Raw genomic sequence first — 21318 nt, 5'->3', positions numbered from 1 at the left:
TGGGCACATTGGCAGAGGCTGAAGGTTGCGGCACAGGAGGAAAGGACCTTTCCTCACCGGCCACCTCCTATTGTGGTCTGAATGAGAAGTGTCCCCACATATTGAACACTGGGTCACCAGTAAGTGGAGCAGGTTGGGGAGGGGTAGTGGGACCCTTAGGAGGTGCAGTTATTGGAGGAAGTTCCCCTCTGGGGGTGGGATTTCAGAGTTCACAGCCTCATCCCACTTCTTCTGTTTCCTGTTAGTGCTTGACATGAGTTCTCTCACTTCCTGTTCCTGCTGACATGCTGTGTCCGCCTACTGTCGTGATGTCCCAAGATTTCAGACTCTTTCTCTGGAACCATAAGTCAAAATACACTCTTCCTTCTCTACGTTGCTTGTGTTTTATCTCAGCAAAGAGCAGTAACTACTATAGGTCCCTACCTCAAACCACACACTTCAGATACGCCAGCGATTTAAATATAGTCAAATAAACAACTAGAAAACATAAAGGACAGGTTTTTTTGGTTTGGTTGTTTTTTTGTTTTGTTTTGTTTTTAAAGCAGAAACTTTAGGGGAAAAAGAGTGATATATTAGACTACAGGAAAATATTGAAACTTTAAGGGATCAAAATAAACCATAAATTTAAATGAAACAAAAAGTATACAAGAAACAATCTGTGAAAAACTATTTGCAATACAAACCAAAGAGTTAAGTTTCTTAACCTCTCACAAATCAATGAGATATATTTCACTGCCTCTGCCTGCTCCCCAACCATTGATGGGGTCTCACTGAATCCCCCTCCTTCTCCCAGCCCACCTGAGAACACATCTGCCTTTGGCCTCCAGGAGAACACACCAATGCGTCTTTCTCTCCATCCCTGGGCTCCTAGCAGCTGCCCTTGTTTGCTGTCTTCTCCCAGCCTCTAGCCAGCGGAGGTCCTGGGCTTCCTCTTTCCTGTCTTTGCTCACTCCTGCTGGGCTCTCACTTAATCTCAAGGCAGTAAATACGATCTTGAAGATGATGACCACAAATCTGTGTCCCCAGCTCAAAACTGTCCCCAGAGCTACAGCCTCGAACCTCTGCCAACCCCACAGTTCCCCATGGGGGTCTGGTGGTGTCATATCCTTTACATGTCCGTAGTCAGGACTGGATCATAGGCATGCCACTTAGGCCCAGCACTCACACAGGCCCTACATTTGGGTGATACTCTCCTGTCCCGCATCACTTGGAAATTTAAAAAGGAAAATCCAATGAAGGAGCATCTATTCTTGTACACAGTGATCCATTCTTTCCAGAGCTGGGTCCTTCCCTGCAGCTTTGTCTCCTTCCCTTCTGGCTACAGATTGAGCACCCCTAATCTGAAAATCCAACATCCCAAACTTCTGAGTTGCTGAAATGATGCCACAGGCAGAGAAGGCCAGCCATACTATGGGACTGGGGATGTAGAATACTTTCTTGACATGTACTACATGAATTGGGCATAGTGGCCCATTCCTGTAATCCTAGCACTTGGGAGGTGGAGGCAGGAGGATCACATCCTGATATTATCAAGGCCACCAAAACTCCTCTCCTGCTGTGTGTGTTGTTTTGTTTTGTTAATTATTTCATTTGTAGGTGTTTTGCCTTTGTGTATTTCTGTGTACCATGTGCATGCAGTACCCTGGAGTCCAGAAGAGGGCATCAGATCCCCTGGAACAAGAGTTGCAGATGGTTGTGAGCCACCATGTGGGTGCTGGGAATCAAACCTAGGTCCCCTGGAGGAGCAGCCAGTGCGCTTGGCCACTGAGCCATCTCTCCAGCTCCCCCTGCTTTCCTCCCTTAAAGCCTAAGTTCAACGGAGAAGGCATTTGGGGTCAGTTCGGTTCACTGTTACGTTCCTAACCAAACCAGTGTTCGACCCAAGCAAGTACCTAGCAAATATCTACTGAATAAATGGAGGTGGGTAGAGAGAAATGACCTGGAGGCAACTCCCCAGCCGAGACTCAGAAATGGTCAACGGATACATATATCATTAGCGACTGGAGAAATGTAAAGTGAAATCATTTTCTCCTGTCAGATTGGCAGGACTGCAAGCGACTGCTAACGATGGTAGCTGGGAAGGCCAGCCTTGTGCGTGGTCTGTGGGAGTGTGAGGCAGTCCAGCCTCCCCAAAGGGTATCTGGCTATACAGAACAGATCAAATGTGGAAATAGACACATTTTCTGACTTGGGTAGGCCACTTCCAAAAACAACTTGAAGGTCTTACAGTGCAAGTGTACACAGATGTACAAACCCAGAGCTTCCTTGAGTGAGGTTTATAAATAGCCGAATGCGGGAAACCACCTAAATGGCTCTGACAGAATTAATAATTGATGAAGAATTTACAGACCATTTATACAATGGATACGAAAGGGAAGATTTCCATGGATAAAATCTGGGTGGTCCACAATGTTTGGCAAAAAAAAAAAAAAAAAAAATACGATGATGGAGACATACACCTGGTATGACCATACATTTTTGCCTTTAAAATACATTTGTAAGCGCATGGAAGAAAGTTCAGAAGGACAAGTATCAAATGCCATAGCAGGGGTTTGTCAGTCCCTGGGAAGAAGGGCTCCAACTGCATGCTTTTAATTACCCAGGTAGATGGCTGGGTAGGAGACGTACTATTTTAACATTGGGAAGACGCTTCCACCTAGTACAAATGGATGCAGAAGGAAGCCGTTCCAAGGCCCCCATTACCCTGCTCTGTCTCATCCCTGTGGCCTCTCTCTTCCACCTCACACCTCAGGCAGCCTGGGTTCTTTCTGTTCCCGATTCCCTTCACAGCTCCACACCTGTCTCACAGCCCTGTTCACAGGCCCACAGGCCCAGCTAGCCCTGCCCCATGACCTCCTCAGCCCAGCTCTGCTGTTAGGAGACCAGAAAGGGAAAGCCGCGAATCCTGCTGCCCTCTTCAGGACCAGAACTGTGATCTCAGTCTCAGAGCGTGGGGGCCAACGCCTGTGGCCTAAGCAGGCCAACCGCCTCTGGCTTCAGGATGGCCAGAGCCGGGGATGGATAGGCCATTCCTGGGACTGAGGGAAGCTCCCCTACCCGGCCCCCCACCAAGGAAGGAGCCGTCCAGAGAGCTGGGAATTTCCGGGTAAGAGCTGTGGGACCAAGCACTCAAAAGCCAGAGTGATAGCAGAGGAGCTTCGGGAGCTGAGCATCCTGTGGTGGGAGTGTGCTTGGCAGGTGTTCGTGGCATCCAGATCCGAGAGCCAAGCTGGGCCTCTCGGAGGAAGCACCTGCTGCAGGAACTTGAAGCCCTAGCCTGGGTCTCCTGCCATGGCCAGGGTTCACTCCCTGAGGGCTGTCTGGATCGGGACCCTGGACCTCACACTGAGCCTTCACACCCAAGAACGGCCCAGGCACAGAGAGTCGCCTTGCCCTCTCCCTACCTGGGTCAGATGGCACAGGCAGTCAGAGGAGCTGCCAGAGGCCCGGGGAACAGCAGCCTGCGGGTCTCGGCATGCACTGTAGGGGAAGAACGGGGAGGTTAGTGTGATACCCTGGAGTGGGTGGCCCTGGGCAGATCCCCACTGCCTAGCCCGCAGGGCTCCACGCTGCACAGGATAGGCCTCTGGACAGCAGCCTCCATCCTCATTCCCTAACCCACTGGAGTGCAAGTACCCACGCTGGGTGACCACAGCCTAGGAGCACAGACGCCCTGTCCAGCCCTTTCTTCCCCACTGCCTCCCAGGGCATTGCAAAGGTCGGCCCACCTTGGCCTTACTGACGCAGCGCACAGAAGGACAGCCCCTGCTCTCCAGTCCTCTTCACCAATCCCACACTGCCCGGCAAGTCTGTCTCCCGCCTGCTGGAAGCTTCACCAGTTTGTCTTCAGCCCTCAGCACCCAGGATGTCTGGTTTCTAATCCACCCCCCCCCACACACACACACAACACTAACAGTGAGGCCCCCACTGCTGACCACCAGTGTTCCTGCCTTGGTCTGTGGGTCCGTGAGCCTGTGGCTGGCCGACCTCCTCCTTTGGGACACCTTCCCGTGCTGTGTGGCACCCCCACCCTCCTCTTAATCCCTGCCCTGTTTCCCTTCCTCTCCTCTCCCAGGTGATCACACCCGTGCCTCAGTCACTGTTCCTCAGTGGTACCCAGAACACGGCCCTCAGGCCCTGTCATTCCACCTCAGCGCAGGCACCACCTCAACGAGCCGTTGACCACCGAGTGAGGAGGGTGTGGAGGCCTCCACGACACACTTCCCTCCTCCACATGCATGTCATCTGTCCCTGTTTCCACAGTTTCATAGAACATAGAATCAAGGTATAATGAACGTGCAGTGCAGTGCAGCTTACCCTTTCCCGTGAGTCTGGACAACTGTGAACAGGCATGTAGCTACCACCACAATCAAGGTAGAGAACAATTCAACCCCAGTGTCCATGGGCTGTCCTTTGGTAACCAACGTCTCCCTAACCTCTGGCCACTAGTGACCTGTTTCTGTCCCTGTGGTTTTGCTTTCTCCAGCGTCTACAAATAGACATCGGTGTGGAGCCTCACGTCTGGTTCTATTCACTTAACACAATGCCTTTGAGATTTATCTGTGTTGTCTTGTGTCAGAATCTTGTTCCTCTTTATTGCTGAGTAGTATTCCATTATTCATCCACTCACCAGCTAAAGAGCACTTGTGTTGTTAACCAGTTTTTGTAGACTATGAATAATGCCACTCTAAATATTCAGATGGGTTTTTACATGCGTGAAGCTGTTCCTCTTGGTGAGTACCTGGCAGTAGCATTGTGAGGTTGTGTGGTAAGTTTTCTTTGTAAGAAACTGCCATGGCTTTTTTTTTTTTTTCAAAGTGGCTATATCATCTTGCATTCCCATGAGCAAACTTTGAGTGTCCCAGTGGTTCTGCGTCCTCTCCGACACTTCATAATGTTGCTGTGTTAAGGAGTCAGGGTCACAACAGTGTAGTAGCATCTCACTGCGGTTGTGGTCTGTGCCTTCCCCCTCTGCCCCCACCTGTTCCCATCTCCCCCGCCTCCCCCTTGAGTTAATGGCCATGAACATCTTCTCTCATGCCTCATTCATTTTCTAGCACCAACCTTATAGGAAACTTTCTTCTTAGTTTGATTATTCTATGTGTCAGTCTTTTGCCTTCATATATGTCTGCACATCACTGTGCCTGGTATCCATGGAGTCAGAAGAGGGAGTCAGAGCCCCTGGATCTGGAGTTACAGATTGTTTTTGAGCCTCCGTGTGGATGATGGGAATCAAGCCCAGGCCTTCTGGTAAATAGACAGTGCTCTTAACCTCTGAGCCCTCTCTCCAGCCTCCAGTTTAATTATTTATTTACCCCTTTGATCCCCACCTGCCCCATCAGTACCTGGTGCTGGACGGTGGTGGCAGCGGTGGCTGGCACTGTTCTAGCACATTGCAAACACTGGCTCATCTAAGCCTCATAACCATCCTGAGAGACAGATGCTGTCCACAGTCCCACTTGATTTGTTTCTTCTGTATTGCTGGGGATACAGCCTAGGCCCCTGAACACGTTAGGCAAGCCCCTTACACTGAACTGCACCCCAAACCCTCCAGGATTCTCATTCTGCATAGGAGAAAACAGAGACACAAAGGAGGAAATCAGCCCACGGACACACAGGTGACAAGAGGCACAGCCAAGCTTCCATTCCGGTGTTCAGGACTCAGAATCAGTGACCTCATCAGGACGTTACACGGACCACACCAGCCAGACCACACCAGCCATGTAATAAACCGTAGGCAGGACAAACAAACAGGAAGCCACAGCCTTGGCCTTTGTTGTTCTGACAGTGACCCTTGGGAGCAACGTGTGTTCCCCTGAAAGCACACGCTGTCTGCTCTCCACAGTTGTCTGGGCCACACAAAAGATGCTTAGGCCAACAGGCCGTGAGTTGAAGCAATAAGTGACACTACTGGACCACAAAGCATTTCAGAGCTTTGCGTGACCCCTTGACCTCTACTGTTGCTGTGTCCCCGTCCCGTCCGTGTCCCCCCCCCCCCCCACCGCCGCCACATACCAACTCCCCACACAGTGACTGGAGGCCACAGGTAAAGCTGCAGGGTTACAAGGTAGAGCTTCTGGTGGCCGGGCCCCAAGTGGCTGGGTGTACCCACGCTCCCTCAGCTCCCCACCCTGGAGTGTGTGCTCCATGCTAACAGAGGGGAGAGGCAGGGAACACCAAGACCCTGAGCTTCCAAGTTTCCAAGGCTCTTACTGTGTAGCACAGGCCCTGGACCTTGGTCTCCCAGGATAGCTTTCTGGGTGCAGAACTAGGTCTCTCTGAAGCCTCCAAATATCTGAAGTTTGAGGGGGACCACCACAGTGGTCAGCTGTGGGGTTTCTTCTCTACAAGAAAGGAGTGCCCAGGTCCCATAGTGGGGCTCCTAGTGGGGGTGTCCCCACATGGTCAGGGAGGTAGGAGATGAGGCAAGGTGGCAATGCCATGCATCGGGACTCTACAAAGGTCTGAACTTGACTTTAGAAAGGCCAGGGCACCCTGCAGGGGGCCACCTGGCCTTGGAGCTGGGGCCAGCTCTCAGAAAGACTCCAGGACCCCAACTCAGCTGCCCAGAGTGGATCATGGGGGAAAAGGAGAAACCCATAGGGCTTTGATACTGCTAACTTAATTGTAGGCTTATATTTCAAACTCATTGGCGCTTTGCTTGGCAATTATCACTTTAGATGCGGTGTGCTCCTGTGGGAGCACGAACGGGGAAAGAGTCTGTCCCCCCACCCCAAGATAACATGCACAGTAGAGGCACTCAAGCGGAAGGCCTTGAAGTTCACACACTCCCTGCCCTTCCCACTTTTTCTTTCTTTCTTTCTTTCTTTCTTTCTTTCTTTCTTTCTTTCTTTCTTTCTTTCTTTCTTTCTTTCTTTTTCAAGACAGGGTTTCTCTGTGTAGCTTTGTGCCTTTCCTGGAACTTACTCTGTAGCCCAGGCTGGCCTCGAACTCACAGAGATCCACCTGCTTCTGCCTCCCTAGTGCTGGGATTAAAGGTGTGCGCCGCCACCACCTGGCTCTTCTCACTTTTTTCTAAGAAGCGAGACAAGAGTGTAGTGGAACATTCTCTCCTCAAATCGGAGGTGCCATTTGGCTCCTCATAGGCTGTTAGAAAGACTCTTCTATTGTGAGCTCTTTCTAGGTAAACTCAGCTTCTCACGTGACTGGGCATTGATTCCCATGCATGCATCCCCAGGCCTACCTGGCTTCGAACTCCACCAGGGGTGCTGCAAACCAGGGCATCGTCTGTAAAGCACCCTGCAGTGGTCTGGAAGGTGCTGGGGACTGGGTGGGCATGGAGGATGTTTAAAGTGAAGATGCCCCTGGAGCAAAGGGTAGGTTGAGTGGGATCCCAGGGACCTGGAGACAGGGCTTCCAGAGATGGCTGTTTGTGAACTGACGAATCCTGTTGGATGTGGCCATTCAGCCTGGGAAGACCAAATGGCATCCCAACACCTTTTAAATTTTATCTTATGTGCATGGTGTTTGCATGTAGGTCTGTATATCACATGCCTGCTGTACCCTCAGAGGTCAGAGGAGGGCACTGGATTCCCTGGAGCTGGAGTTACAGAAGTTGTGAGCTGCCATGTGGGTGCTGGGAATCTAACCTGGGGCCTCTGGAAATTGATTAGTGCTCTTAACCACTGAGCCATCTCTCCAGGCCAGCATCCCACCCTGTTTTTGGTGAACAGACTGACCTGGATAACAGAGACACCAGCAGCAGCAACGACCACTTTTCTTCCCCAGGCTTTCCCTACTTGGGTGGGAAATCCAAAAAAACGCTCCATTGGTGATTCCGTGAGCACTGGCATTTTCACCTGCTGCGGGCCTGAGAACTCTTAGAATTGAGAGACCTCGCAGCCACGCTCGAGATCACAGGATACGCCCAGATGGGTGTGCGTGGGGAGCTGTACCCTGAATTCACCATGTGTTCTGCTTCTGACTCCTGGCTAGGGGTGTTGAGAGGAGTTTTTCCCGGGGTCAGGTTTCAGGACTGGCTTGGGGCTAGAGCAGCCGGACTGGGTCAGCTCAGACACTGTGCAGCTAAACTCTCTGTCTTTACCTTGGACTTCATGGTCTGGTTCTCAGAGACTGGGTCATGATGGATGAATGGACAGGCTTGCCAAGAACACCTGATCAGAGTGGCCTCAAGAGAAGCCCCAGAGGAGACCCTAACGGCTCTCCTTTGATTTTTTTTTTCCTGGCAATTTGGACTTTAACGGTTTGAGACCAAGAGCAGAGGACAAAGGTTCAAGGCAAAGGGTGGCAAGATCCCCAGGGGTCCTGAGGGCAGGAACGAGGCTGACGGTGGAGGAACAGGAGGAGGCAAGGGCCGTGCCAGCACAAAGGCAAAGGGCGAAGCCATCGATTGCCAGCCCCGTCATCGCCACCGTCATGGCCACCACAGATGCACCACAGATGCAGCCCTGTGCTAAGCCTACTGACTCACACTGCCCACGGACACCCGAAGAGGTGGGCACCGCGAGTGTCCCACTCTCAGGATGGAGGACAGAAGTACAAAAAGATGAACTGTCTCAGAAGAACAGAGCCACACATCAAACACAGGCTCCATAACTGTCCTCAAGAGTCCCTGATGATTCCAGCTGGCCACACTAGAAATGAGAGAGGCCACGGCAGGAATTCTGTGTGGGGGAGGTTGGGTCAGAGTTACCTAAAAAAAAAAAAAAAACTTCTTTGCACCATTTAGTAGCTCTATGACCCTCAGTGAGTAACATAATGTCTGGGACTAGTTACTTATGGAAAAACCAAGTATCTTATGATAGGGGAGAGAAAGGAGAGAGACAGAGACAGAGAGACAGAGACAGAGAAGAGAGACAGAGACAGAGACACAGAGAGAGGTGATACACATACTCTACAAAACTAGACACCCTCCCCAACCAGGCCATAGTACAGATGCAACACTATCCAGAACCTCTAAGCATGTGCACGGCATGCACATGTGTACATGTGTGTGCTCATATGTCTGTGCCCTGCAGAGGTGAGCACTCATACACACCACACACCTCCCTCCCTTGTCCTGTCCCCTACTGATGTGGTGGCACCAGCCACTCAGCGTCCACGCCGATCACTATGCTCTCTCTCTTTCCCTCTCACCATTACACCCTGTCCCCACAGCCAGTCAGTTCTAGAACAACCTCTTCAAGCTCAACCTCTCCCGCTCCCCCCCCCCCCCCGCCCAGTCTTGTCCGGCACAAGGGTCTCAGCTGCAGCCAGAAGGACCATCCCAATCCCATCTGACCTTGTCTCTGCTCCCCTGAAAAAGCCTTACAGGAAGTCTCTCCAAGCCAGACGTGTGCCTCAGGGGCCCAGAGAAGCCTGACAGACGACTAAATAAAGATGTAAGGCCTCTACATGGCCAAAGATGCCAGAAACAGAGCTAGAAAGACAAACGGCTGGCTGGGGAGAATATTTCCAACACAAGCAACAGACGAAAGTTTGACCATTCCTAATGTGCTAAAAGCTCCTTTATATCAATAAGAAAAAGGCAAGAAGAAAAGAAAAATGGGCAAAGGATCTAAAGCATCAACTCACAGAGGAAGGAGCGCTCGTGGCCAATAACCACATGAAAAGATGGCCTCGTTGGGAAGGTACAAAGTGAGTGCTGGAACCACGGGGAGGTGTTTTCCAGATTGGCAAAAATTAACAAGACCGACTGTGTTGGGTGTGGAAGGTGGTGGGGCGGCCACCCCCCTCACCAAGGATGGGCAGGAGCAGGCTTTATCTTTCAGAAGAGCGATGGAGCTGTCGGAACTTAACGTCTGCACCCTCCTCCCTGCAACTCCACCCTAGAAATCCATCCTACGGAAATGCCTCTATGTGTCAGCGAGATACATACGCAAGGATATTCACTGAAGCATTGTTTGCAGGAGTGAGGAATTGGAGACAACCTAAGTATCCATCACCCGGGGACTGGCTACATAAATTACACCATGTCCAAACAAGGGAATATTAGGCAGCGATTAAAAAGAACACCGTAGACTTGTGCTGTGATGCTGGCAGATGCTCCCCCACACTGGTGAGTGACAAATGGGGCTTACAGAATGATGTACGGATGTGATTCTATTTCTTTTCTAAGATAATACACAATGAATATGTTTGTAAAGGCACACAGGTAAAGTTCTAGAAGGAGATACAACTGACCAATGGCGGTGAGGTATTGGCAGAGAAAGTGAGGGGGGCTTTCTCATGTGAGGACACTCCTACATGGCTGCAGCTCTTTCTCATCAGCCAACTCTGCTTTCCCCCTGGTATGTCCTCTCCCGCCTGTGTGCCTCGCCTAGTCCCCTTTCACGCTGCTGCTCCTATGACCCCATCTTCCGAAATTCCTCCTGAAGACCACCCCAGACACCTCCCTCAGGCCATTGCAACAGTAGCAGTGGGGGGGGGCATGCAGGCTGTGTCCTGAGTGCACGGAGGCCTGATGCTGTACTGACTCACCCCTCCGTGTAGCAACTACCTGTAGCAGCCTGACATTGCCCCTCTAATAGAAGAGGAAGGCCACGCACAGCGAGGTTGCAGGACCTGCTCATGGTCACGCTGCCAGGATTAGGAAAACAGCTAAAGGAGGCCAGACACTGCCCTGTGTAGCTTTCTACCTGTCTCGGCAGCCCAGGCAGGGGATCCCCTGGTTCTGGGCCTTCTATGCCTTAAGGCTTGCCTGAGAGCTCCTGACGACATTTGTCTTGATCCTTCCCCCACGGCTGGGCATGGTAGGAGGGTGTGCAAGGAAGTTAGCTGAAACAGAAAGCCTGCAGCCTCCCTAGAAAGTTCTGGAGAGAAGAGGGATTGAACCCTGTGACGGACCCACTATCAGGGACCCACTGAGCCAGGACAGAAGAAGAAAAACCATGGGCACAAGAAGAGGGGATGATGGGTGTGAAGGAACCTCAGCTACATCCTGTGTGTCTACTGTGTGGCAGGCCCAGGGGACCACCTGGCTAGGACACCGGGGACGAACGACAACCTCCACTCCTCATGTGGCTGATGTGTCAGAAGAGACTGCCCCAAAGCCCAAGAGGTAACTGTGAGATGGTGCCCACGGGAGGTGCCTGGAACTGTGCCTGCAGTCAGGGGCCACGAAGGAGGCATCTGGCTACTGAGGGTGTGCATGGAAGAGGATGGGGAGAGGCATTCACAGAGCTGGAACCCCAGAGCCATGGCGGGCTGGGAGGAGAGGCACTTACAGAACATGCAAGACCTCAAGGAAGAGCCCTGATTCTGGCTGGAAAACAGGCAGGGTGGGAAGCCATGAGGATACAGCAGGAATGCTAGGCACCTTTGGAGAGGGGCAATGGTGGAAAAACACTCTGAGAAGGAAGGAAGTGTCTTGATGGAAGATCTGACCTCAGCCCAGGGCCTTGACTCATGGACCTGGCTTCTTAGGCAGTAGAAGGTTAAAAGAAACAACTGAGGGCAGGTGGGCCATCTGGTTACTCTTGCTCCCTGGGGTGCCTGTTATGAAGAGCGAGCTTGGGGGAGCACATGCCCTTCAAGGCCCCTGCCCCAGGGAAAATGTGAACTGTCTATTTAGGAAGAGAACTCAAGATAATGTGATCTCAGATTCTGTCCCTTAGTGTGACATTGGAGGCAGGTCCCCGCACCCCTCTCTTGGCTTGCCTTTTTTCACATGGGTGACTTCTGTACTCCTAAATGTTCAGGGATGGGCGTGGATGAGGGAAATAGGGATGAGGGGATGCAGAGGGGTGGGATCTGGGAGGCAGAGGAAGCAGAGGATGGGGACAAAAGGCCCCTCACTTCTGGCTAACGCCATGTTCTGAGCTCCACACCCCACCTCTGCCCAACTGAGGCTCCCCTCCCCTCCCCAGGCCAAAGACCCAACTCTGGATGCCAGCCTGACGGCCCAGGCTCTCTGACCGGCACCCTAGGCCCAGCTGTGTCCTCCAGGTGGTAAGAAGAGGGTACCCGACTCCATGCTTTCAGAGTGAGTGTACTCCAGTGTGTGGTCCTGGAGGCCACAGACCCAGCACACACCAGCCTGGCCTGGCAGTATCCAGATGAGCATCACCACACAATACCCTGCCTGTCCCCAAGTCTTCTAGGAAGGAAACACACATGGCTTCTTAGTAAAGGTGTCACTACCAGCCCAATGCCAGGCACTCTGCCAGCCCTCCCACACGGGAGTACCTTGGCTCACGGGGAGCTGAGGGTCACAGCTAGTCCCGAGGAAGAGTCATTTTCCCCGGGGGGCCCCAGCCTCTCACGGGTGCCTTCCTCTTCCTCTTCCTTCCCTTGTTACCCCCACCTCCAGCCCTCCCACCTGCTCCAAGCCAATGCTTCAAACACAGATGCACGGACCACCCCAGCCCCAAGGCCGCCCCCACCCCAGCTCTGATCACTCAGCGCTGTTGTTCCTGTTTTTTTGGTTTTTTTTTTTCCCACCTCCCTCACTAGTCCTGTGGGCAGGGACCATGTCTGATTCATCTAGGCCATTCTGAGCAGGGTCTGGCACGGGAGTCCTGCCCACAAGCGGCAGAGCTGGCAGTGAGGACAGACAAACAGGGCTACTCAGTCCTCCCACCCCAGCACCCGCTCCTCCGCTGGAAGATGCACCACGGAGTTTGGCTCACATGGGGCTGGAGCCAGCGCAGGGAAGACACTGAGTCCTTGGGACTCCTCACCACTTGCCCACTGCTTGGTGGCAGCATACCTTGCCTCGGGCCTGACCGACCTTTTCCGAGTGGTGCTGCTCTGGCTAGGCCTATCCAACATCCACTCCACACAACTAAGGTGGCATTCCCAGGCCGCTGTGCCCCAACCAGTGGCAGATCCCAGCAAAGGTGGCTTCAGGGGGGGAAGCGTTTCCCTGAAAACAGCAAAGAGGACCAGGCTCCTGGAACAGATGCCCAGGCACAGTGCTCTGCAGGTCACCAGGGCCACCTTGAGCCCCAATCCACTTAGCCTGATCTACTCTCCTCCGTTTTAATCCACTTCCTCTGTTGGCACAGATGGTTCAGCGCTAACCCGGGTCTGGCTGGACACACAGAAGGTACCCACTCTCAACACTTCCGTTGTCAAGGTGCTAGAAACTCTTTTTTTTAAACCTGCTTTGCTGACTCTCTTGTCTGATCGTCACATGGCTGTGTTGGCTCTTTGGAGGTGGATACCCCTAGTTCCTCCGGCCTCGGGTGCAGACCTAGCCCTCCCCCAGCTCAGAAACAAGCACCGAATGGGTGACTGGCCTGAGCAGGCATCACTACTGAGGTCAGCTGTGCCAGGGCCGGGGATGCCACCACCTTGAGCCCCTACTTACTCAGCCAAGTCCCCCACTGCCTGCCGGTTGCTCTCAAGCACGGGGTCAAGTTGGCTTGCTGGCAAGACACACAGCTCTCATTTTAATTAATTAAAGAAAAATCTAATCACTGCATTAAACTTCTCATTACTCCACTTGAATACCCGTTAAGTAAATTTAATTACCAGAGGATTGGGTTTCCAGCCTCTTTCATTAGCTTCCGATAAAGCCAGGGAGGGAGGGGATGGCTGGGAACAGAACAATGATCTTCTTAAGCCACAGAGGGCAGGGTGGGCACTGGACGGGGGGCCCCCATTGTCAGGCTTTGGTGTCTGTCTCCTGGATTTGAGCCTGGACCTGGACCAGAGAGACCTCCTCCCAGGCTGCCTCTGGGAAGGTCAAGGACTGGCATTTGTCTGCAGTCAGTAGCATGCCTCACTTTCAGCCCCCCTTGGTCATCTCTGCCCCCACCTCTTTCCTCAAGAGTGCAAGGCTGCGGAGAGCAATGTCAGCCGCACAGCTCGAAACCAAGATAGCAGGACAATGAATAAAAGACGTGAAGGCAAAGCCAGGAACAGGTTTACTGAATGCTTGTTTCCTGATGGCTTAGTAGAAAAAGCTAGACCTTGCCTGTGAGCTCCCTAGCAGTCAAGGCAAGCAGAGCAATAGACTTTGTCACTGACACAGTAGTCAATGGAGTGTTTGTGAGGAGATGCTCACTGCACCTCTGTCCTCGAACATGGACCCCTGGAGATAGCCGCTGGCTGGAACAGCAAGCAGAGACTCCCTGGAAGAGAAGGGCCCTGAAGCGCGCCTTAAAAAGCGGACAAGGGTGGAGAACACGGGAAGACATAAGAAGGACAGGAAAGAGAAGGGCTGCTGGGAACCAGGCAGAGGGGGACAGCACCCCATCTCCCAGGTCCAGAGAGGCCTGCAGCAGCTCACTGCTCCCCTTCTCCAGAGGAATAGCCTTCAAACGGGCACTCCTCCTTGAGCAATGCTGGGCCTCGTGGCTGGCTAATGGCTGGTTAATGCAGAGTGGGGAGCCTGGCTCCTTATCCAGGGATGGTCCTGAATTATGCCGCAGGACCGGCTGGACTTTACCTAAGAACATGACCCAATAGACTCCCATTTCTGCCTCAACCTCCCTTTTCCTCCCCCCTCTTCTCCCGAGACCTTGCCCTCTGCAGATCTCATGTGTACAAATCCTTGGCTCAAGCCTTGCTTGCAGGAATGCTGACCCATACACTTCCCCAGCGATCCTTCTAAGTTTGAAGAAAACATGGATGTCTCAACACATCCCCAAAATAGGAAGAGGAAGAGAATAAGGGTGTCCTAGGCTCCTGCCAGATGCCAGATGTCAGGTGGCTCTCTTGGTGGCCCTGCCAGATGAGGAAACGAAACTCAGAGAAGAGGTATCGGGATTCGTCTGAGGTACCACAGCATCCTCCTATCCGTTTGGTCTGGCTTTAGGCTGTCCAGTTGGGGTAGATTCTGTCTGCAATAACCATGTATTATTTGCCCCCTTCAGTCATAATGTCTCCTCAGCAAAGTTCAAGATTTCTTTGAGAAACAGCCTTCTCTCTGCCCTGGTTACCCAACTGCGGAAGGGTTAGACCCCCGGCCCCCTAGGCCAGCAGTGTCTTCCAGATCTGTGGACCCAGCTGAAGACTCAGGATGGTCCGAATCTTGCCAATGAGGACCAAGAGGTCAATTCTAGAGCTTTAATTTGTTTTGTCATGAAAGCAGATTTCATTCTTCAAGCCCAGACTTAAATCTAGAAATACCCTGGCCTGGATTGTGTCAAATGCCACTAAGAATACGGCTGTCACCAAGAAAGGGGCATAAAGGCCACACTCAGAATTCAGAGTCTTTTCACAATGTCTGAACCACTGAATCAAGCTTTGCCTGGTAGGAGCCCACCCTACCACCAGACACTGGCTACATGAGCTGATAATTTCATTTCCCCGAAACAGGGTTTCCCCAACCCTGACTTGTAAGTCTGATAAGGAGCGTTCACAGAAGTGTCCTTTCTCCTCCAGGGCCAAGAACACTCAGGTATCCCTAGAGCTAGGGAGTAGGGCTGATTGGGGTGCACTTACCGTAACTCTTGCAGTGCTTGGCTGAGCCCTGACGCACGAGGAGCCCCCCAGACCAGGTGGGGACAAGAATCAGCTTGAGGCTGGTCAGGGCTGGACAGGGTCAGAGCCCCGAGAGTTGGGCAGGAGGCTATGCAGCCCACAGACTCAAGACAGCCAGGACATTGCCTTAGGATCCCTAGAAAAGAGGAGAAGCAGGAGTGAGTTGTAGGGGCCTTATGAGGGGCTGGGGTGGGGGAGGGGTTGGGAAGTGGGGCGGCAATGTTGGCCTAACAGTGTAATCTGGGGTGAGATCAGCCAGGCTTGCCTTCGCTTCCTTAGCCTGGCATCTTCTACCTACTCCTAGGTTCCGCAGGCGGCAGGAGAGCCTCCAGTCAAGGGTTTCCCCCCGAAAGAAGGGAGGGAGGAGCCAGGGCTCCCCAGACCCTCCTGTGTGAGCAATCAGAAGGCCACAGGCTGTACCTTCATACAGTGCTACTGACTCATTCCTGGATTGGGGTCACTCCAAGGGTCCCTTACCCTCTGCCCCACATTCTCCAGGCAGAGACTCTGGCTGAGAGACAGGGTGTGGTGGCCACACACACAGACCCTTCCAGAGCTGCTGGCCCTTGACAAGTCATTCCTTCTTCAGGGTGCTGGCTCTGAGCTCAGCGCTGTCTCCTTTTGTCCTGGCCCTATAGGAAGACCTAAAGACAGAGGCCCCCAATCGCAGGGCCACAGCTCACTGGGGCTCACTAGGCCCCGGGAGGTACCTCCAGATCTGCATGCCCAATAGCGTTTTCTGCACTGAGACCAAGGTTCTGCAAATGGGGAGACCTCTCCACCTGGTTCCCCTGCCATGATGGCAGCATTAAAAAGGAAGGAGTGACCCCTTTTACAGGTGAGAGGAGGAAGCCAGCCACCAATGGAAAGAGCCCCTTGTGCCACATTCTAGCTAGGCCTGTCTTCACAGGAAAAGCCCAGGAACCGCCATGGCCTTGACATGGTAGAATTGAGATGGAGTAGGCTTTTTTTTTTGTCATCTCAATTTTATTTCATAGAAAAATACATAGCAATTGAAAGTTAGCAATTCAAGAAGTAAGTGTATCAAAAAAAGTTCTTGAAAACACAAGGACACACACAGGAGGATGAAAACTTATCCACTGAAGCTACGACTGCATGTAGGGACCTTGACTCTGAGTGCAGTCTGCCTCCCAGGAGCGAGATGCAGGCCGCTCCCCCAGCAGCCTCCTGCCCTGGGCCTGCACTCAGCAGAGAATGCCCAGGTGAACTGCCATCCACACCAGACTCCCGCCCTTCCCCCAGGGCGTCAGGTCGTTGCCGGCACAGGTGACCTCGAAGGCCATGGCCTCCAACCAGACAGCATCAGTCCACAGGTAATAATGGAGGCCTGAGAGGTGAAAGATGTCACGTGGCTGAACAGCAAATGTACCCCACACCTGTGAGCTACCTACACAGGCAGAGCGCCAGACAGGGCTCCCGAGCCTGTTGTTAAAAGGGCAGATGATTCTCATCCCACACACACAGAGTCACACACACACAGAGTCACAGTCACACACACACACATACACAGAGTCACAGTCACACAGAGGAACACACACACAGACAGACACACACAGAGTCACAGTCTCACACACACACAGAGTCACAGTCACACAGAGGAACACACAGACAGACAGACAGACACACACACAGAGTCACAGTCACACAGAGGAACACAGACAGACAGACACATACACACACACACAGAGTCACAGTCATACACACACAGAGAGAGTCACAGTCACACAGAGGAACACACAGACAGACAGACAGACAGACACACACACACACACACACACACACACACAGAGTCATCAACTGCCAGTGTAGTTAGCTTCATCATCCGCTCGTTCCTTTCTCTGTCTCTGCATTACTTGTTCATTCACAAAATGCTCTTGAAGAAGTACGAGGTGCCAGGTGTGCTGTAGGTACCTGCAATGTAGGAGGGCATGAGGGCATGGGACAGATGAGCCTGGTACCGTCATGAAGCCAGAAGATGAGCAGAGAAGCAAACACACACTTGCTAAGAGAGCCGGATGCAATGGAAATCCTAACAGCCAGCAAGAGGAGGGCAGCAGGATCAGGGCTGGAGCTGCTCTAGCCAGAGGGTCAGGGGAGGTCTTCCTGAAGGGGGCCACATTGAACGCAGGCTTCAGGAAGTGAGGCTGCAAGGCGGCTGAGGCCCTGAAGGCCAAGGTGGGGGCTTTGGCTACCACCCCAAATGTAAGAAAAAGCCACCGGAGGGCTTTAACCAGATAAGTGCAATGATGTTTCCTTCATTGTTAAAAGTCCTTTCGAGCTGCCAACTGGAGGAGGGGGACGGGGGGGGGGAGACAGTGGGCTGCTGTCACAGTCACCCAAGGAGGAGGGGACAAGGCTGGAGAGGGGGAGGCCACCCGCCTCAGCAGCACCAACAGCAGTTGTCTGATGCTTGGGATGAGGAGGCGGGGTAAGGAGACAAGAGGAAGAGGGTGAGTCCAGAGCCACATCCACAGACACACGCTGCTCTTACAACCGGACCACCGACGTAAAAATAACTCTGAAAAATAACAAGCAGATGCAACACCCATGGAGCCGCCTACCCCTCCTGAGTCTCAGTTCCCCGGGGGGGGGGGCGGGGTGTGTGCATCTTCCTTCCCGAGCCCCCTTTCTGTTCCCTCATCCTGTGCAGGGAACACAGGAAAAGGCACAGTGATCCTCACCCTCTGACTGACAGGAGACAAGCCAGTCCTCAGACAGGACCAGATGGGATGGCTTAGAAGAGCCCCAGCAGGGGCCTGTTGAAGACTGTGCTGGCTGAGCCTGGGAGAAGGGACAGGCAGGGGTGATGGGGAAGATGTGGAGGCTGAGGGCAAGAGGCAGTAAGGGGTAGAGTTTTGAGCTGGACCATGGAGCATCCTAGATTGGAGTTCCTGCCTGCTCTGCCCTTGCCGGGGGTAGGTCTGGGTTGGCCATCTCATGTCTAAAGGCTCTGTTCCCTGACCACACAGACACACCACCACCGTCAAAAGCTGGATGGAAGGTTTTGAGAAGACAGACATCTCTAACTATCAGTACCCAGCCCCGCTGGTTCCCTATAGGGGGCTAAAAGGCCACCTGGGCTTGGGCTAGTTAGCTTCCAAGCTATGCTAAGGAGTTCTAGAAATGCTATGCAGAACATTGAAAAGGCAGCTGGGGGAGCCTGTACGGTTTGCTCTAGTCTCACATGGAGAGATGTGTATCAAATAACGACAGAGACCTCCGGCAGGCACAAGCAGGGCCTGCATGACTTCCTTATGGACAAAACAGAAACGTGGGGGCTGGGAAGCTCAGTGGTTGAATAGTCAGTTCCGAGCCTGTGAGTGAGCACACCACACGGGGTTCTGCTCTTATGGAGGTGGCGGGGATGGGCCACACTGGCCTCCCAGAGGCTATCAGGTCCTGCCAGAAACACGATTGACAGACTCCGATGGCGCCTTCATGGTAGACCCCAGTCCAGGAGGGCCCAGAGGGAAGGGAACAATCTTTGCTCAAATCCCTCCACTTGCTATATTCATAGGCAAAGTAGGCAGGAGACTTTCTAGGGTCTGAGTGGGTCCTATGAGCAGCTCCAAGAACCAGATGCAGAGTGGAGCCTGGTTGCTTAGAGTTCTCGGGGCCTTGGTGACCAGTCCCCACAGCGCTCTGATTAAACTTATTTTTAAATTTTATTTATTTATTTTACGTATATTTTATGTTATTTATAATATGTGTTTCCCATGCTTGTAGATCACGTGTGTGCTTGGTGCCTGCGGAAGCCAGAAGAGGGCGCCAGATCCCCTGGGACTGGAGTCACAGATGGTTCTCAGCCACCATGCAGGAGCTGGGAATGGAACCTGAGCCCTCAGAAAAATCAGCCAGTGCTCTTAACCATTGAGCCATCTCTCCAGCACCTACAACAGCTCTTAAAATGGTCCAGCCACCTCCAAAGAGCCATGCCCCATCACTGTATCAAAAGGTCTGCTCAGAGAGACATCACCGCTGATGTCCCTCGCAGAAGCCTCCAGGGCCTGGACAGGACTCCAGGTTTCTGACAAAGCAGTGTGGTATTCATGCCAGAGAGAGTAGAGCAGGGCCCAGCGAGAAAGGACTATAGACCCCTGTCCTGTGTAAGGAAGAGTGAGCTCTGTCTCCGAAGTCTACAAGGGAATCTGGGATGCCCACATGTTGGGTGGGGATTTCCCCTAAACAGGAAAGTTGCTTACTGTCATACATTTCTTAAATTCCATCTATGCACAAAATCAAGGCTAGATTGTATGTGTCAAAGTGAGTGTGACAGACACTGAAAGCAAAATAGTGCCCAGGACAGCAGTCAGTCACATCACTGCACTCTAGAACACCTGTTCTCCAATCAATCAGTGCCCAGAACAGCAGTCAGTGACATCACTGCACTCTAGAACACCTGCTCTCCAGTCAGTCAGTGCCCAGGACAGCAGTCATGAACATCACTGTACTCTAGAACACATGTTCTCCAATCAGTGTCCAGGACAGCAGTCAGTCACATCACTGTACTCTAGAACACCTGTTCTCCAATCAATCAGTGCCCAGGACAGCAGTCAGTCACATCACTGTACTCTAGAACACCTGTTCTCCAGTCAGTGTCCAGGACAGCAGTCAGTCACATCACTGCACTCTAGAACACCTGTTCTCCAATCAATCGGTGTCCAGGACAGCAGTCAGTCACATCACTGCACTCTAGAACACCTGTTCTCCAATCAATCAGTGCCCAGGACAGCAGTCAGTCACATCACTGTACTCTAGAACACCTGTTCTCCAATTCAGTCCTCACCTGCATCAGGACCAAATAGGTTAAAATGTATCATCCCATTTAGCAGATGAGAAATTGGGTCCCAGAGAAGAAATGAGATCAGCCCAGGGTCCTATAGCACAGCAGCCCCAGGATCCCTCAGTGGCATCTCACCTAGAGAACTTCCCAACTCCCATCCCCAAGATTATCCTACCATGCTTGCCTGGAAGAAGCAGGAACCTGCCCATATGGAAGGGCTCCCCAGCTGCCAATTCCCTCATCCAGCAGGTCACAGGCTACTGGGGGTCCCAACTCAGAAGACTCCTCCTTCAGTATCCAGGGATCCTGGGTTCCCAGCACTCAGAGAAGAGAGCATGCCAGGTCTCTGTAGGCCTGGAGCTGGGCAGAGAGGGTCCAGGCTATCTGTCAGTCTCCATGTGCTTGTGCCCCACCAGAGGGTCCAGCCACCAAATGTCCTCGGGCACCACACGGTTGAGCCAGTGCTCTGGCCCAGCCAGGCCCCATGATGGATGGCGGCTGAACACAATGAGCCTGTCCCCAGAGCGCGCAGGGTTTAAGCAATAGTCTTTCGGCTGAATATTTAAGAAGAAAATCCCTTTTTAGAGGGAGAGAGGAGAGAGAGAGAGAGAGAGAGAGAGAGAGAGAGAGAGAGAGAGAGAGAGACAGAGAGAGAGACAGAGAGACAGAGAGAGACAGAGAGAGAGAGAGAGAGACAGAGAGACAGAGAGAGAGAGAGACAGAGAGAGAGAGAGAGAGAGAGAGAGAGAGAGAGAGAGAGAGAGAGAGAGAGAGAGAGAGAGAGAAACCAGCAAAACAAGCGGAGGGAGACAGAGAGGGAGAAACGTACCCCCTCACCGCAGTCAAGGTCATAGGCACCAGTGTGGGGCGGGCACGGGCAAGGAGTCTTTAATCTGGGAGTTCAGGCTGAGGAAACTAACCGCTTGAAGCTGGAGTACATTACTGCCCTGAATGATCTGTCGGCTTCTATTAGGCTAAATATCTCTGTATAATGGGGAATTATCCTCCGAATAGGCAAAGTGCCTGCCTCTGGGGGGAGGGGCCGTGGGGCCTCTCCTGTGAGGGCTCTCCCACAGTGGGTGGGGCAGGGGGCAGGACCA

At 52.6% G+C, this 21318-nt stretch overlaps 1 long non-coding RNA gene across 1 annotated transcript in view; it reads right to left on the bottom strand.

Moving 5' to 3' along the window:
- The window catches only part of LOC119088318, a 148366-nt gene that overhangs the window by 17518 nt on the left and 109530 nt on the right, over nt 1-21318 (bottom strand). Inside the window, exon 4 of the long non-coding RNA XR_005091949.1 lies at nt 15376-15550. This is a non-coding gene — a long non-coding RNA (uncharacterized LOC119088318). The remainder of the gene's footprint in view (nt 1-15375; nt 15551-21318) is intronic.

Source organism: Peromyscus leucopus, chromosome 7, assembly GCF_004664715.2.
Source record: "Peromyscus leucopus breed LL Stock chromosome 7, UCI_PerLeu_2.1, whole genome shotgun sequence".
Taxonomy (NCBI): domain Eukaryota; kingdom Metazoa; phylum Chordata; class Mammalia; order Rodentia; family Cricetidae; genus Peromyscus; species Peromyscus leucopus.
The sequence above is the reverse complement of the archived record's forward strand: the minus strand, read 5'-3'. Positions and strand labels throughout refer to the sequence as shown.